This window comes from Sceloporus occidentalis, unplaced genomic scaffold (assembly GCF_023333645.1).
Source record: "Sceloporus occidentalis isolate IW3139 unplaced genomic scaffold, rSceOcc1.0.p SCAF_4, whole genome shotgun sequence".
NCBI lineage: Eukaryota > Metazoa > Chordata > Lepidosauria > Squamata > Phrynosomatidae > Sceloporus > Sceloporus occidentalis.
The window spans coordinates 187,631,569-187,649,060 of record NW_028316984.1 but is presented as its reverse complement, the minus strand read 5'-3'; the positions used below and the strand labels follow the sequence as shown (position 1 = coordinate 187,649,060).

At 37.8% G+C, this 17,492-nt stretch overlaps 1 pseudogene across 1 annotated transcript in view; it reads right to left on the bottom strand.

Moving 5' to 3' along the window:
• Positions 1 to 8,946: 8,946 nt before the first annotated feature.
• The window catches only part of LOC149315162 (60 kDa lysophospholipase-like), a 37,145-nt pseudogene continuing 28,599 nt past the window's right edge, over positions 8,947 to 17,492 (bottom strand). The window contains exon 15 of the transcript XR_016281031.1: positions 8,947 to 9,429. The product of XR_016281031.1 is annotated as a 60 kDa lysophospholipase-like (transcript). The remainder of the gene's footprint in view (positions 9,430 to 17,492) is intronic.

The window sequence follows — 17,492 nt, the reverse complement described above, 5'->3', positions numbered from 1 at the left end:
CAGAACAGGAGAAAGTGTAAGTCTTACTGTGACAGCTGGTCATGGTAATTTTCACAGACCAGTTTCTCCATCTCTATTTCCTTCCTCTCATTTTGTGAGGGGAAAAAAGTTTTCATCAACTTACAGGCCCATTCTTTAACAGGAAAAAAAAGCAACTAAGCAATAGTGAAATATCCTGTACGTGGGGTGGGGAAGCAAATTCTCTTTTTAAATAATGTTTTTGTTATTACTATTACTAGTTATTACTGTAACTGACAGTAAATAGTTATTACTATTATTAAACTTCACACTCTACCAAATTCCAGCTTGAGTTTTGGACCATCAACAATTCAGGTTCTATCCAAGAATTTAGCAAATCAGTGAGGAGTCATTGGATAGTGTGGCACACTCCAAACTGTATAATTTTTATTTTATTTTATTGTCATTGTGATATTGTGACCCTATCTATGGCAATTTCCTTCAGATATTTTGTCAGTTCACAATGCAGAGCAATGCAGCACTCCAAATAGAGCAATGCCACACTCCAAAGCCCCCTCCATGATGTTTGTCAGCCAGATTGCTCTCAATGACAACACCAGCAGAAATGGATAACAACAGAAATATGTGTGCACACATCATTTAATAGACAGCAAAAAAAATTGCATCAGCAGGTTGTCTGTGGCTGCAAATAATTCACAGACAGTACTATCGTACATGCCATCGTAAATAAAGATGGTGTTGTGTGGGGGTCACAGCATTTGCATATATGCAAATAAACATGAAAGGGAATGAGAAAGGTCACAAGCAAAAAATCGCAACAATCTGCAGAAAATGCTCATGTGTAGACTGGCTCACAGAGGAATCTCCACCTGTATGTACTCTTTGTCATTTCTGCATCACTACCCCAATCTGGCTTTCTACTTCCAATCCAAGTAATTCTGCTGGGAAATATGGCACCCAGGAAGTGCATGTCTTGTTTCCAATCAGAATCACATTACGAAGGTCTTCAAGAAGCACAGAATTGCTGGAAAATAGGGCAAGTGTGCTCTGTTTCCCAGAAGGATCGGTGGGGTTTGCTAGTGGTGGAAACAGAATGCAGAAGTAAACCATTACTGTTATCTGAGCTTTCACATCTTATATACATTTTTGTAAATGTCTGATTTTCATCACTTTTTATTTCCTTACATGTGTTATATTTCCAATTTGATTCTTCTTTATGATTTCACGTTCCATCCCATTTTTAAATTTCATATGATTTTCCATTTTACTTCTACCATGGAGGCTACAACTTTCTTTCTTTCTTTTTCCATCCCACTTTGCTGATTTATTATTTCCACTTAGTTAAGTCTGTTAAATTGTTTCATGGTTCAGAATGCCATCATTTTCATACAAAGTCTGCCACAATTAGTGATTGTTTTCTTTTCAAGGGTATATCTGACATTCAGTTATGCCCAACACTCTTTCAGTTGATAAACACTTCGTCATTTTTTGTGGGTTTTTCAGGCTATGTGGCTATGTTCTAGAAGAATTTATTCCTGACATTTTGCCAGTGTCTTTGGCTGGCATCTTCAGATTATGGTGGCATGGAGGTGCGTGCGGGATATATACTATGCGATCCTTGGTTGAGAAGAAATGATTTACATGTTAATGTTTGTGTTGGTCTGTTGGTGAATAACAAGGCCTCAGGGTGGGAAGATATGCAAGGAGGATTTGTGTCCATTTAATTAGTGATTTCTTTTCCCATTGTATTATTATTTAAATGCTTTGTTCATGTGTTATCTGGTTTGGTTGTGTCTGTAGTTTTTTCCCCCCTTAATCTGTACATTGGATTGGATATGGACTCAGTGTGCATTTAATTCACATTTTATTAAAAGGACTTACATTGGCTACATTAGCCAAAACTACACTAAATTCCATGTATTTACTGGCTTGTTTATTCATTTATTTATCCAAAAAAGCTCATACAGCAGCCTGCAAAAATCAACAACCACACACTCTCAATCTTCAGGTTTACAGTATAGAAGGTACAAAGAAAGGGGCCGAGAAGGAAGAAGAGGAACAACGTGATGCTGATGAATAATTCAGTTGTGAAGATGCATGGGAATATAACCAAAGGTACAATGGTACATTTTGAAATTCAGGTATTCATGATGACAGCCAATCCTCCAAGGAGAATCCAAAGAAAACAGGCAATTTATTCTATACAACAAACCACTTTAATGGTTTACATCTCCGCTAGGTGGAGTTCTTTGCTGATGTTCATTCATAAAAAATATATATAATTGTCCATTGAAGATCAAGCCACACACATACACACACAATACTTTACACTATAGGAGTAGAGGGAACTTCTTCCCTCTTGTCAGCTATTGTAAGTTTTTAAGCTATATTCAGAAGAAAAAGAGAAGCTTGATGGGTGTAGGTGAAGTTGTCATTGTCCTATTAATAATACTTTTTAAAAAAAACCAGTGCTCCAGTCTCTGAAGCCTGTTTCACTAAGCCATTAAATATACCTATTCTGGAACCAAGCCACCTTGAATCCCAGTTTCGGGAGAAAGGCAAGGAATAAATAAAGACATAACTAAAGTAAGGATAGACCAAGCCATTGTATTCCCCATCACAATGTACAGATGTGAGTGTTGGACAGTGAAGAAGGCTGATAGAAGGAAAATCAACTCATTTGAGATGTGGTGGTAGAAAAGAGTGCTGAAGATACCATGGACAGCTAAAATGGCAAACAAATGGATTCTAGAACACATCAAGCCTGAACTCTCCTTGGAAGCATTCATACAAAGATTTAGAGGAGGCTGCAGGATAGGGATAAGATAAGCTTTGCTTTGGAGCTCCACAGCCTGTGGAGTCTTTCTACCTTTACATTTGATAAACAGTTGTGACGGGACCTTCCTTATATGCCTGAGGTTACCTTTTACTTCTTCTTCAACTGTACTTCACCCCCTCAATCATACCTGCCCTGCTTTCACCCTTTTAACACTCTCCCTAAGTATGTCAGGGCTAGGGTCACAAATAACTTATTAAATCAATATCTTAGGTAGTGCAGTTGCCTTCATTAAAGTGTACAGAATTCATTCAAAGACATCTGTTGTGAAAAATAAACAGTAACTTTATTAAATAATATAAAGAAAGGTTCTTAGCTAGTTACTTCAACTTAGTGTGGTTACATTAACATACACTTGCGAGCTTATCCCAGTCTCCTCTGGACTGATTGAAATGAACTCTCTCTCCAGTCAGCATCTTTATCTGATCCTTACCGAAGCCTTTCGTCTCATTCTCTCCCTAGCTCCTTACTGTTTTATTAGAATACCTCTCTGATTCTTACTAATTCAGATGAGGAAAATAATCCAGGATGAATCCGGGTTGAATATCTGTTATTCACATGCATCCTGAATGCACCTGATTAAGTTTGGGGGAGGGAACTGCCAAAAAACCCACTTAACCCACGATAAGCAACACCAGTTTTTTCCCTCCAAGTTTTTTTTTAAAAAGATTTGCATTCTTGGCAGTGTGAACACCCAATGCAAATAGATCTGGGATAAAACTCTGCATGCCTTAAATGTGTATTGAATACATTCACATCATCAACACCATCTTTATTCAATTGTTAGTACATCTGAGCAGTAAAACGTGCAGAGATACGCATAAATGTGGTTGGAATGGCATTTGGAAGCCCAGGAAATTCTGGGGTGGAAGGAATATTTTTGAGGTTTCACTCCTGGGAGCAAAGCTTTTGATTCCCTGGTGGGTCACACTGTATTGCAGTCTGTGGGTCTTTTGGGGGGATTTGCTGCTAAGGAACTGTTGGTTGCTGTTTGCAGATAGGGCTTAGTTGAGGAAGAGAACTGAAAGTCAAAGCTCTATGACACACAGTTGCCTGGAACCTGCTGCTCTATTTGTGGTTCTCATAAACCATAGACTATACTTTGCCAGGAGTCTAAAAACTAAGTCAGTTTGCATTTTCCTTTTCATCCTCAGTGACTGCTCTTACGTGTGTTAAACACTTTTTGTTCTTATCATATTGCTATACTACTATTCAGTGGATCCTTGGTATCCACTAGGGTTTGGTTCCAGAACCCCACGTGGGTACCAAAATCCATGGATGCTCAAGTCTCATTAAATACAATTGATAATAAAGTGGTGTCCCTTATATAAAATGGCATAATCAAGGTTTGGTTTTGGTATATATATTTTTAACGTTTTCAAACTGGATGCTTGAATCCATGGATGAAGAATCCGTGGATAAGGAGCGCTGACCGTACTACTTTATATCATTATAGTATTATACACTTATTGCCCTCAAGCAAATTATTATTTTTTAATTCAGCAGTATATTGTTGGTGTATTTGTATTGTCTTATCTAATTGCAAGTATTTCAGGAGCCTTTCTACTGTATAAGTGATATTAACTATCGTGTGTTTTAACTGATGTGTTGTGTCTGTTAATTGTTGCTGCTCCCTGCCTCAATCCATGGGGAGAGGCAGTAAAGAAATCAGCATTATTATCATCATCATCTGGAATGGGTTTAAGAAAGCACACTCATTGTAATTCTGAGCTGCTTAGAAAGAGGATGTGGTGGATAATTCAAGTCAGAATTATCATTATAATTATTACTTTATTTTCTTATATCCCACCTTTCTCCCAAAATAGGGACTCAGAGTTGGAAGAGACTTCAAGGGCCACCCAGTCCAACCCCCTCCCATGCAGGAACACACAATTAAAGCATCCAGCCTCTGTTTAAAAACCTCCAAAGAAGGAGACTGAACCATACTCTGTCTGAGGGAATGTGTTCTACTGTTGAACAGTTCTTACTGTCAGGAAGTTCTTCCTAATGTTTAGGAGGAATGTCTTTATTGCTCCATGTCCTTGTCTCCTGTTTTCTGCTGCTCCAGAGACTAGGACACAGAGCAATTCTATCTAGTTGGTTGTCTGCCATTGTGTTCTATCCATAAGAAGAGACTGAGAAATAATCCTCAAATTATAGGCCACTTAGCCTCCTAGATGTATCAGGGAAGATCTATGCCCAACTTCTCCTTGACAAATTTGAGGAGTAGGTAGAGAAATATGCTATCCTGGCCCCAGAACAGGCAGTAGTCTGATCTGGCGGGTCTACTGTTGATAATTGCTTTATATTAAAATCTGTGGTTGATAAGTACCTGGCCGGAATAGTAAAGCGGGTTTTTGTGGCATTTATTGATCTTAAGACCACTTTTGACTCCATTTCACATGAATGCCCATGGACCAAACTTCAGGTGTTAGGTATTGATTTCAAGCTTTTAAAATGTATAAGAGCTCTTTATTCAAATACATCCATGAGAGTCAGATCAGATGGAGGACATTTAACTGATTTGATACCAGTCACGAAAGGTGTAAGTCAAGGTTGCTTATTTGCATCCCTTCTTTTTAATCTATGCAGATATGATCTGGTTGAGTTCTAGGGAGGCAATCAGTATTTTCCAGTTGATGATTGTAATCAATGGTTTTCCATTCTTTTTTACACAGACAATGCTGTACTGATTTTATATACTCAAATTGGCCTACGTAGATTGCTGAAAACATTTCAGCATTTATTGTAAGAATGAACTTCTTTCAATCAACTATGAAAAGAAAAAAACCATGGTATTTAGCAAATTTATAAGTTATAAATTTATAATTAGCAGTTGGATGGGAACAAACTTGAGCAGGTTTCCTCTTACAAATACCTTGATGCGGTTTTTCATTGGACTAGTAACTGGTCTTTTCAAATCCAAAAAAGTGCACTGGTAGCCGAAAAAGTCTAAAAGGTCTTCTAAGATTTTACTAAAATAGATTATTTGATCCAGCCTGTGCTGGAACTCTGTTAAAACCAGGATTCTCCCTATGCTTTTATTTAGGGCTCAGTTATGGGGTTTAATAAATTTAGCCCAACAGGGGAAAGTGGAAAACAACTTCTGGTGCAGATTTTTGGTTATGTCCATCTCTACAAACCTATCTGTCTTCCATGCAGAACAAAGAATCATGAGCTGACACTCTTAGATTAGCTCTTTTGATTAAAATTCATATTTTGACAATTATCTGAGATTCTTCTAATGACCCTGGGTGTAGAGGGCCCTCATATATGGATACATAGAATGCACATGACTGCCATGAATCTGGATTTCTCAGTATCATTTCTTTTGTCCCAAGGCCATGATAAAGCCAAATGTTTATTGTTGCAAATGATACTGAGCTTGACAAATCTTGTCAAACAAATCCATTCTATATTTCTTTTGTCCCATTGTACCTGTCTCTACCAAGATACATAGTGGACATAATGGATATTAAACTGAGGATAGCCATTACTCAGGCTAGACTATAGACTCCTTTAGACTCCTTTAGAAGTCCAAACATATGATTATAAGAGTTTACCTTTTGAATACAGAGTCTGTTGATGCAATTTTTTTCAGCTGAGGATCTAATCCGTGTTCTGCTATAATGCCCCATGTATGGTGACCATAGAATTAAATATGTCACTCAACTGTAAACTTTAAAACATCTAAGGGTCTTTTATCTCACGCCAAGGTCTGTATTTAGTTGTTATCTGATGTATCCTGTAGAACTGCTGAATTCTTAAGCAAGTTTATGCAATTACTAGTTACATTATGTAAGACAAGGATGGGTAATGTCTCTACATAGATTGATAACTGTTCTTGTACTGTTTTATTTGTTCTTATATCTGTGCAATATATTCTTCTTCTCTTTCTCTGGAAGCCAGGATGACTAAATTGAGACTGTTGTACTTTGGCCACATCATGAGAAGAAATGAATCATTAGAAAAGACCATGATGCTAGGAACAGTAGAAGGCATTAGAAAGAGAGGAAGATGACATGCCAGATGGTTAGACTCAATCAGAGATGCCAGGGACCTGAGCATACAGGATCTGAGCAAGGCAGTCAAGGACAGGGAATCTTGGAAGACATCTTATCCACAGGATCGCCATGTGGTGAGGTCGGCTCTAAGGCAATTAACAACAACATAAATAAAATTGACAACTGTATTTAGGTATGTCATGCCTCTATTCTCTAGGGCTGACATTTTCAGTCCTCCTGTTTGCAGTTTTTCCATTTCCTTGTGTCTTCCTGAGTTCTTAGTCAGCTTCTCCATTCCCTCGGGGCAAGATGATTCTTCAGAGCTGGTGTTAGTTGGGAAAAGAAAGGCCACCACCAAGACTTTCTCTCTGAACCCCTTGGGGCAAGTTTACTCCTCACAATCACTTCTGATAGCAAGTGAAGGGGACAGGTTATTACTGAGAGCTGGGCAGTAACAATTCACCAAGCTGTTTGAGCTTCTTCTCTTGTCTCCTCAAGATAAGATAGCTTCTGAGAAGTCATCTAGTGTTAGCTGGGAAAACTGGATGGTAGCAGCTCATTGAATGGTTTTTACTTCTTATTCCATCTTTGCACTGTTTGTGATAGACTTTTCCCATTCCACTATATTATGCTACAGCCCATTATTTCCCTCGTATTCTGAGGAGTCAGAATGAGCTTATTTGAAGCTGTCTGTACCAGATGCCTAAATAATACAAGGTGGAGATTGCCCCAGGGCAGCCTGAAGGCCTACTGGAGAGAGGCCAGGATTTGGGTGCCAGAGCAAAGGCGACAGTAAAACCTTTTTAAAAAGACTATAAAACTGTGTTTACTCATAACAAACCTTCATGCAAATGTAAAGCCAGCTCCCTCTCCACTAGAAGCAGAGAGTAGGTTAATAACTGTTAAGTTTTAGTCACAGGCTGGAAGAACAAGCTAAAACCACTGAGTGCTAGAATCTAATAGTTCAGGAAATGTGGGGAATAATTTAAATGTCTTAGTCATTAATAACATGAAGAATAAGACCCTTAGCAAAGAAAGAAAGAAAGAAAGAAAGAAAGAAAGAAAGAAAGAAAGAAAGAAAGATGGGGGATGCAATGCAAGTAATAATTTTAACAAAGTTGGTCCTACAATGGAAGCCACAGGAAGCCCAATAGAGTATGGCAGGATGGAAAGATAAGGACCATGCTTAGTGGTCTGTGCTCAGCAAAGGAAACTTGAAATGTGAAGTCCAGATATAATGGGGTCAACAAGAAATTCAAAGAATTTTCAACAAGATAAGGAAGGAGCAGCTGCTAAGGAAAGGGAATAACAGAACACAGTCTTCATCAAATGATGGAAGGCATGCAGGGTTGCAAGCAAAGTAAGCAGGCAGGACATGTAGCTTGACAGGGTAGAGCACAGATAAACTCTGTAGTCATGGCTTCAAAGGGAAAATACTGGGAGAAGAAAAAAGCACATTGTGTTCAACAAAATTCGAGGAAAGGGTATTATTATTATTATTATTATTATTATTATTATTATTTATAGCCCGCCTCTCCCCAAAGGATTGAGGTAGGTAACAATAATAAAATCACAATAACATAGTTAACATAATCCCTAACCCCCAATTAATAACTACAAAACATCAAAAAACACAATCAAATTTACTAAAATTAATCTAAAATTAACATGTAAAATGAGGCAATTGTGGGATTGTGTATTATGAAAACATCTGGTAGGTTTTTTTTATAAATGCAGAACTTGCCTCAAATTCAATTTCCCATATTGCATAGTTATTGGACACTGCTTCTGAACTGAGTATTCAGTTAAAAGGTTTTTATTTTCAGTATTGGAAATGTTCAATGTCTTCCAGACGTCCTGACTGACGATAATGTGTGTACAGAAGAAAATGAGATGTTTGGGTAACCGAATTAGTCACCAAGGGTGTGTGATGATGGTAATACACACTAGACTTTCTCCTATGATAGAGATGATTCATATTCTACAGGATTGCATCTCAGAGCTTGCAGCAATATTTAGACAGAACAGAGAAAACCCATATGAAACTAGATGGAAATGTGTGTGGTAAGAATCACACCATTACTTGTGATATGCTGATGCCAGTTAGAGACTGCCAATTCAGGTGTAAAAGTTCTGGTCAGTAGAAAAGGATCATGTTGGACACAATACAGTATCAGTGAGAAACATAGTATAGTTTTGTCCCTAGTTTATTATTATTATTATTATTATTATTATTATATTCTGCTTAATCTCTAGGAATCCAAGCGGATTACAGCAGTAAAACAAGATATAAGTAAAAGAGAATACATAAAAATTTCCAACATCCCCATCCCTCCCCCCAGTCATAAAAACATAATTAAATGCTAAAAGGAGATTAAACCAAGAAAAGAAGTTAAAAACATTAATATACAATAACAATTAAAATAAAATAAGAGTTTCATGCGGGGTCTGGGTAGAATAAAGATAAAGATGGGGGATAATGGGAGAAAAAGGAGTGGGGAGGCAGGTCAGCAAGGATGTTCTAATCTAGTAGCAACTCTGGCAGATATAAGTGAATAGGTGTTTAGGTGTAGGCAGATGGTGTCAAAATATAGCCCAGAAAGGATGACCCTATGGATAAAGGATATGAATATTTATTAGAAAACACTTGCATTGAACAACAAAGAATAGTGATTGTGTTGTTTTATATTCCTAGTTCAGTATTTTCCAACATGCTAGTGATTCTGGAAGGCAGTGGGTATTGAACACAGAACTGTAACTATTCATCCTTCCATTACAGAGCCTAACAAAGTACTTCCTCGAAGTGGTATCAGCTAGTAAAGATGCCAGTGCAAGGAAAGAAACATGCAGGAGCTTTAATAGGCAACTGATTGAGGCAAATGTGCAACTGATTGAGCCGCATCATGAGGTGGATTGACATCGTAAACACACTGCAGAAATAATCCAGTTTGAGACCGCTTTAACTGCCCTGGCTCAATACTCGCCAATCCTGGGAACTGTAGTTTTGTGAGACATTTAGCCTTCTTGTCAGAGAGCTCTGGTCCCTCAATAAACTACAGTTCTGAGGATTCCATAGCACTGAGCCAGGGCAGTTAAAGTGGCCTCAAACTGGATTATTTCTCCAGTGTGTTTTGGACCTAAATTAACTTGGACCAATCTGTATGAACCTGGATCAGAATGGCAGGGGCATTACTAGAGGGGTGCAGGGAGCACAGGCCACACCAGGTGACACCCCCTAGGACCTGAGGGGAGTGCTTCCCAAACATCTGCCTTTTGGCCCACACAAACTGTGGTATTTGCTTGCATCCCTTTAAAACACTGGAGCTCAGTGGAAGAGATGGCGTGAGTGGGATGAGGCTCAGTGGAAGGAGAAAAGAGAGGTCTCCGGTTTTTAAAAAATATATTTAATTTCATTTAAATTTAAAATTAAAAACAAATATTTCTTTTTAATTTATTTTAAAAACATCACAAATTTTCGGTTAACGAAATGAAACTACGTATAGTCACCCCTCCGTTTTTGCAGACGATTCATTCCGGACCCTCCCACGAAAGCAGGAATCCGCCAATATTCAAGTCCTATTGGCTTGAATAGCGGTGTGGCCTCACGGTGCATGCCCCATTCTAAGTCCCTCTGCCCCTCATGAGTAAGTGAGGAATGCGGATCCGAAGTCCGCACAAATGGAGGGACGAGTGTATATGATATTGTAATTTAAAAGTATAATTTTAATTTTGCTAGCTGTTTATGTCACAACATAGCGATATATGGGAATTACAATTTATGAATAACATTAGTACAAAAACATTACTAAGGATTCTGTATGTTGTGATATGAGAAGAGGTAAGTGCAGTGGGGGACTGACACCATGAGTTGCCACACCAGGTAACGCCAACCCTAGTGACACCACCTTAGAATAGAATGGCTCAGTTCAATTCCAGTGCAAAATGGAAACACCTCAGAACATTTGCACCTCCAGCGTAAAACACCTCAGACAATCTGGAGCTCAAGGTGTGAAATATAAGCAAGAAAACCCTTTAGGGTATTTCTCCAACATGATCATATACAGAAGATATCAAGGCGGTATAATGTAGGGAGTTACTGTGCTTTGGTCACTGACAGGTCTAGCATGCAATTTGGACAAAGAATCTCCCCAACAAAATGCGGTTTCAGTGCTTATGAGGCAGGATTCTGGAGGTCACTAACGTTAGTACTATCATTTTATTATTTCTTCCTGGAATATCTTCATTCTGTAGATCATGAAAGACATGTGCTGTGGCTTGCCTGTTTGTTGTTTGTCATCTACGTTGGTCTCTTTATGTCTGTTAATGTTTTTTTTTTTCCTGTTAGGTAGCCTAGCTTCATCTTTTGTTTGACTCTCCTGTTTCTCTGTTTAATGAATCTATATGTTTTAGGTAGCAAAATGCATTATGTCCTATTCATCCCCAACTGCTCCAATGTGTTGTTACTCAGTTATTAGAAAGAAAGCAGGGCAGTTTGAGTCACCACAGAAAAGGCAGAGTATTGTCTGAGACCACTCTGATTCTGTCACTGTAGAATGAAGCAACTCTATTGCTATTTTTATACTGTGCTGCTTTTTCATGTTTTCTTTACAGTATGTAAAGCCCAGTTCTGGGCACAGGGTATGCAAATAAGTTTTGGGAAAATGCTCTATGTCTCTTTGTTTTGATTTAGTTTCCAGTAAAATCTACAGGGTTGCAAAAACTGGGAGGGGGGGCTTTAAGGATCTTTTGCAACCCTGTGCATCTGATCAACAGTGCCATGCTCTTTGAGCAGCTGGTTCTTCTAAGACACAACTAGTCTATATTTTAAAATTAGATTTTTAAAAAGTTTTCAAAAATATTTTCAGGTATCATTACTTGGGAGAAGAAGGGCAAGCCTGGGCATATTGCTATGTCATTCTCTTATTAACTCTATTGCTTTTTTGTGAGTGTATTTATTTTAGTGATAATATTAGCTACCATCATAGTTACAGTTTTTAAAAAGTAAGTATAACTTTCTCATTTCTCAAAGTAGAATAAGGACTTCCTGTTGATTTATTATATATGTTATAAGCCACAGTACAAGACTACTAGGGGGATGGGACTCTCTTGTGACTATAACAAATTATCTTTAAAAAGTAACTTCCCAGGCCCTGTGGCGATGTCTTCCCATCTGCAAATGAATTAAAACACCATAATTCAACAACAATGTTATGGATTATCAACATGTTTACAATGAGCATGTTGTTTGCCCCACTTCATCAAATAGTGAGATCAATACACTGTCTGAGATCTTCCATCAGGATTGTGTAGCATAAATCTCTCTGCAGAGTTATGTATTGATCATGCTCCGTAATCCTTGGGTTGAATTGTAACATTGCACAGCCGACTTTGTGATCCAATGTGCAACATTTGCATGTGCAACAGCATCACAAATGCAACTCCATTTTCACAACTTTGGTATTAATGCAGATGTTCATTAATGTCCAACCTATACAAGCATAAGATACCAACAGGACTCCAACCATCACATGAGGATGTAGCACCTTGGTGGTAATGTCCTACCCTTGATGGCCCAACCTGGCTTCTTTCAGGTGACTTTTTATTTACATATAGGGTCTATGATTTTGCCCACATGTATACAAGTTTTAAATCATTTTAATTTGTTTTAACTGCAAAGTTGCTTAAAATGTACTCCTAGGACCTAGATTCTTAAATTATTCCTTATTGTTTTAAATTTAAACTGCTCTACATTTTTTACACTTGATCTGATCCACACTTTGCCCCAAGACTCTGTGATATAGGGTAGAATATATATATTGTAATAAATAAAAAATAAAATAAATAAAAGATTTTGTAGAAGTACTAGAGTCGGTCCTCCTAATCAACAGATTTTTTTTATCCACGGCTTGAAAATATTCAAAAAATGTATAAATTCCAAATAGCAAACCTTGATTTTGAATTTTCTATGAGGGCCACCATTTTGCTCTGCCATTATATGTAACTGGACTTGAGCATCCACGGATTTTGTTATTCACGGGGGATCCTAGTACTGAACCCCAGTGGATAAGAAAGTCCCACCGCAATAGTAATGTCACTGCTTTTCTTCTGTAAAAGAACTAAAAAATATAAAGTGCAATCCTACTATTCAATCATCTTTTTATTAGAAATTTCTTCAAATGCTTATTTGGAAGACTCTGCAAGGAAAAACAGAAAGAGAATGGTTCATTGTAACTTCTACAATAAGTCTCCTTTCAAACAACATACAGTCGGCCCTTCTTATACACGGATTTTTTATACATGGATTCAAGCATCCACGGTTTGAAAATGTTCAAAAAAGTATAAATTTCAAATATCAAACCTTGATTTTCCACTTTTTATAAGGGACACCATTTTGCTATGTCATTATATTTAATGGGACTTGAGCATCCACGGATTTTGTTATACACGGGGGATCTTGGAACCAAATCCCAGTGTATAATAAGGGTCCACTGAACAAATTCAATATGAGTTGCGGCCCAACAAAGGTTGGGAACCACTGCTTTAGGCAGAAATGGGCTGTGGTGTTTGCCTGCATCCCTTTAAAACAATGGAACTTCACAGAAGAGATGATGTGAGTGAGGCAAGTCTCAGTGGGAGGAGAAAGGAAAGGCCTCAGGTTTTGTTTTTGTGGGTTTTTTTTAGAAATTAAGAATTTTACATTTTAAACTATTTTAAAAATATATATTTTTTAATTTCTCTTCCAAAACATCACATCTTACCAAATTTTCACTTTAGCCACATGAAACTATGTACAGGTAAGCACATTTAGTGCTTATGATAATGTAATTTAAAGGTATAATTTTAATTTTTGCCAGTTGTTTATGTCACGATTGCCATTACATTCAATGATATAAATAAATAAATAAAATATATGAGAATTACGATTTATGAGTAACATTAGTACAAAAAACTTTTCTAAGGATTCTGTATGGTGTTGTATGGGAGGTCAGTTGGGGTGGGGGGATGACACCATGTGTTACTGCACTGGGTGATACCAACCCTAGTGAAGTCACTGCAAGTCTTCACATAAGTAAAATTAGAACAACCACCCATGGAAAACGTATTATAAAACAGAATTCAGAGACACAGCCATCTTAGTCCGGAATGTAAGTGTGCAAAGGGATCTAGTAGTGCCTTTGAGACTGTGCAAAAGAAACTGTAGCATTACCGGTAGCTTTCATAGACTTGGACTACTTCATCAGATGCAGAGATCCCTCTGCACACTGATATTACAGAAAAATTAAACAGAACATTTGGAACACCTACCTCATTTTGATTTCAGCTGAATCAGGAAGTCCAGGGTTTGATTGTTGTTTGTAATATTTGCCTACAAATACATGAAAATCTGCTAAATTTCTGGGACTTGTCAAAGGTATTACAGATTGAGCATCCCTTATCTGAAAATCCAAAATGCTCCAAAATTCAAAACTTGGCTGAAACAGTGACACCTTTGCCTTCTGATGGTTCAGTGTACACAAACTTTGTTTGGTGCACAAAATTATTTAAAATATTGTATAAATTACCTTCAAAGTATGTGTATATGAAGGTGTATATGAAACATGTCTCATATGTGTATTAAGTGTATATGAAACATAAATGAATTTTATGTTTAAGAATGGGTCCCATCTCCAAAATATCTCATTATGTATAGGCAAATATCCTGAAATCCTCCCTGCTTGAGCATGCTAGTGCTGCATGAAACTATAACTCTCAGATTGCATAGGTTGAAGCCATGGCAGTTAATGCAGCATCAAAATGCAATATAGTTCTTCCAGATAGGTCTAAAGCAGCGTGAAAGCTTGTGATATAATTCTTTGAGTTTTGCTAAGTTTTGCTGGATGTTGAGTCAGGATGGTGTAAGTGGTTTGAGCATTGGATTATGACTCTGCAGACCAGGGTTCAAATCCTCGCTGAGGCCCAGAAACTCACTGAGTGACTTTGGGAATCAGGAAAGAGATTCCACTCTCTCTCAGTCTCAGAGGAAGGCAAAGGCAAACCCTTAGGATCACAATATATTGGAAACTTGTTCCATTCTTTTTAGAGGCTATTTGTAGCAATATCAAAGGGTTATTTTTGTTTGTTTTTCTGATTTAGCTTGCTTAGGTCATTGTTTGGTTGTAGAAGAAATTTTATACTCTGATTTAAAAAAAATGTTTTACAGGTATAGTGCTATAATGCAAAAATGCTGTTTCTCGGATGCACTAAAAATTAAAAGAAAGAGGAGCAATGGGTACTTTTTGTTCCAATATATCTCAGAATTTAAAAAAAGCAACACTGAAAGGTGGACATAAAATGCTGCAGCTAGTGCTGGGAATTTCCAAAAAACAGTCTGGCACAATAGAAACAGTGTTTAGATTTTTTATAACCCCAAGAATTACAGCAATAAATACTACAACTTCCCAACACACCTGTCTTGTCTGGAGCAGCCTAACATTATGTATCACGAAAGAGACTCTAGCAGGATAGCCTGGCCACCATAATCCATGGACTGGTAAATTCTAGACTGAAATGCTGTAAAATGTCCTTTGCCTGGGACTGCCCTTTAGCTTGGTTTATAAATTGCAACTTAATACAGAATGCAGTAGCTAGGGACATCTTGTACTGCACTTACAGGTCTTGTCCTGAAAGACCTGTACTAGTTGCCAATCAGCTACTGAAAACAGAAAACAGAATAAATCATGCAGTGAGAATACAACGGCCCAGTATATGTGAAGAGGTAGGTAGTAAGTGAAGACCTACTACTCTACATGAATTCAAGTTTCCAAGGCCAGATAAACTGCATCCAAGAGTGCTAAAGGAACTTGCAGATGTAATCTCAGAATAATCTTTGTGAATTCTTAAAGGACAAGAGAGGTCCCAGAAGACTGGAACAGGGCAAATGTTGTCCCCATCTTCAAAAGGGAAAAAAAGAGAACCAGAGCAATTACCAACCAGTTAGCAAACAAAGGATACCAGGAAAGATACCAGCCTATGAACACTTAAGAATGCTGTGATTACTGAGCACCAGCCTGGGTGTCTCAAAAATAATTCATGTCACAGTCATGACTCTTTTTTTGATAAAGCTATAAACTTAGTAGATCAGGGAAATACTGTAAGTGTAGTTGAGCAGAAAGAGAGGAAGGCCACATGCTAGATGGATGGACTCAATTAAAAAGGTCATGAGTATGAATTTGCAGGACCTGAGCAGATTGGTGGAACATAGGGAGTCTTGGAGATGTCTCACCTACAGGGTCGCCATGGGTCGAGATCGACTTGAGGATGGATAACAGCAACAACAAAGTATATGCTTCAGTAAGACTTTTTACAAGGTGTCCCAGGATATTGTTATAGGCAAGCTGGTGAACTGTGCTACGGTTAGGTAGATCCGTAATTGGTTGACAGACTGAACCCAGAGTGCTCATCAACCACATTTCATCCTTGAGAGTAGAGTGGTGCCTCAGAGCCCTGGTCCCAGTGTTGTAATGTCTTTATAAATTACTTAGATGACGGAATAAAACCTATGCTTATCCAATTTACAGATGACACCAATGGAAGTGGGATGACAGGAAATTGCTTAGAGGATAGGATCAGAATACAAAATGATCTTGACAGATTGGAGAGTTGAGCTACAACTAACGAAATGAATTTTGAGAGAGATAAATGTAAAATACTACATCCAAGCAGGAAAAATGAAATGAGAAAATACAGGATGAGTGACATCTGTCTTGAAAAACAAACATGAGAAAAGGATCTAGGGGTTTTACTAGACCACAAACTAAACACAAATCAACAGTTTGGGACAGGAGCCAAAAAAAACCAATATAATTTTGGGTTACATGCAAAAGAGTATAGTATCCAGATCAAGAAAAGTAGCAGTTTTCAGACCTAATCTGGAATACTGTGTCCAGTCCTGGGCACAATAATTCTAGAAGGCTATCAACAAGCTCGAACATGTCCAAAGAAAAATGACCAGGACAATCAAAGGAAATGGCCTTATGAGGAACAACTAACAAAACAGAGTATGTTCAGCATAGGGAGGAGAAGACTGAGAGGTGGCATGATAGCTATAATTAAATATCTGAAGAGCTGTCATTTAGAAGATGGAGCAAGCTTATTTTTTGCTGCTCCAGAGACTAGAACATGAACCAATAAATTCAAACAAGACCATATGCATCTGAGGAAGTAGACTTTAGTCTATGAAAGCTCATGCTGCCAGCTTCTTTCTTTCAGTTAGTTTCAAAGGTGTTACAAGATCTCTCTACATACTGATTCTACAGACTAACACAGCTATATCTTTGAATTAAATAAATTCAAAGGACAAGAAAAGAGATTCCACCTAACTGTTAGAAAGCACTTTCTTACTGTGACAACTGTCTGACAGTGGGATAGACTGCCCCAAAAGATGATGGACTCTTCATCTTTGGATGTCTTTAGACAGAGTTGTATGAGTATGAGCATCTTTCAGGGGAACTTTAGTTGTGTCTTCCTGTATGACAGAGGGTTGTAGTCCCTTGCAACTCTATGATTCTGTGGTTGCTCCCTTGTCAGTGAGACAGTAAATCTGCTCCTGGCTTTAGTATTTACTTTCAAGGAGTTTCTAAGTTGCTTTACCTATTATCCCAAGAATTTCACTACCCAGAACATTTATAATGCCT